At 33.4% G+C, this 1640-nt stretch overlaps 1 long non-coding RNA gene across 2 annotated transcripts; it reads left to right on the top strand.

Moving 5' to 3' along the window:
• Positions 1–406: 406 nt before the first annotated feature.
• LOC131995938 (uncharacterized) lies at positions 407–1640 on the top strand. Of its 2 annotated transcripts, none has more exons than XR_009397700.1 (3): positions 407–492; positions 559–1063; positions 1215–1640. It is a non-coding gene; the product is annotated as an uncharacterized LOC131995938 (long non-coding RNA). The 2 variants fall into 2 exon arrangements; XR_009397699.1 differs by lacking the exon at positions 1215–1640 and having other exon boundaries at positions 559–736; positions 853–1120.

The raw sequence follows: 1640 nt of genomic DNA, 5'->3' as shown, positions 1-1640 counted from the left end.
GTGATGGAGTTTTTTGGTTTAAAACCGTTAAATTTCGGACATGCCCATCTTCTCTTCAAATTTCACCTCAATAAAGACAAAAGTATTTAATCAGGCCTGCTTCGATTTCCACGGAAGTTTCTGAACACAATCGTATTAAATTAATTTTCATTTCACTTACATTACATTTCGTTGGCAACACTTAAACAGCTGTAGCAAAAATGCACAAATGTTTTTTCGAACCGGCGTATATTTGTGTCAATTATTTTTTAAGGTGCTTTAGGAGAAACATTTAGAATTGCAAAATTATTGCACTAATATTTGTTCTTATTGGATTTTGGCATTGTATGATGATGAAATGGAAGGCGATAACTTTTTTGCCACACCACCCTTTGTTATTTTGACGTACACAGTTCGGAGCACACACATTTTTTAGTTGTTTTGAAAAAAAAAAGAAGACCAAGTCTTACAAAGGCACAAAAGCGTTTGTATGCACAGAATACAAGCTAAAATGTATCCTTAATTTAATAAACGTTTATATTTGAATATTTTGCTGACGTATTTCGCAATATTTTGTAGGAAGATGCTATCAACTGTTTCTTTTCTTGTGTTTTACCATAAATTCGCAAAATATACCACTAGCGACAGCGGTGAATTTGAAGTGTTGTTAAAGAAAAGTAAAAAAACATCGTGAAAATTAATCATTAAAGATGATGATTTAATTCTATAAATCTGCAGCAATGTTTTGAATCTAAAAGTACGTATACATTGGCCACTTAATCCGTATTTATGGCCTTTGCGAGATGAGGTGCTAAATCCTGTTTTTTTTTTTTTGCATGTTTTACCATACAAAAATAAACACCATTTTTGCAGGATTTTTTTAAATCCGAAATAAACCCGATTTCATGGCTGAATAATCGATAAAAGTACCAAAGTATGCAACTGTTTTCAAGAATTGTGTATGGATGTGTGTGATATACACATTCATGTACACCAAAAACGCAGTGTCTGTTTTTGAATTTAACTAAATCCAGCCGATAAAAAAATTTCAGCTGACCAGAACATAATTTTAAGTGTTATTCATGTAAGTTTTGCATTTCCATTGTCTAGCTGAGGTGAATTTATAAATAAAAAAACCAGTTTAAACCTATTGGTTTTGTTTAATAGTTTGCAAAAACGTTTTATTTAAAGTAAATTTGGTATGCTAAGCATTTACGTACATTTCTTTCACTTAGATGGTTGCAGAAAGAATGAGATAAAGAACAAGTAAACCGTACACCATGGATCGCATTTGTCAAGTTCTTCGCCCGGTATCTCTTTATAGACAAGCAAAGGATAATGGATAAAAATGGCTATGCTATTGGAGCTGTATTAGGTTTTGGGCCGATTCGACCATACTTAGTTTGGATTCAGCCAGACCGGATAAAAGTTGCGCCCTCAAGAAGTAAAATCAGGAAATCGGTTTATATCAGGTTTTGAACCGAATCCGACCATATTTAGCACGTATGGTTATGGTCGTACAAGAAGTCGTTGTAAAAAATTTTAGCCATATCGGATAACAATCGCGCCCTCTAGAGGCTCAATAAGTCAAGAGATTTGAGATCGATTTATATAGGAGCTATATCACCTTATAAACCGATTTAGACCATGCTTGGAATAGG

Source organism: Stomoxys calcitrans, chromosome 3 (genome assembly GCF_963082655.1).
Source record: "Stomoxys calcitrans chromosome 3, idStoCalc2.1, whole genome shotgun sequence".
Taxonomy (NCBI): domain Eukaryota; kingdom Metazoa; phylum Arthropoda; class Insecta; order Diptera; family Muscidae; genus Stomoxys; species Stomoxys calcitrans.
The sequence above is the reverse complement of the archived record's forward strand: the minus strand, read 5'-3'. Positions and strand labels throughout refer to the sequence as shown.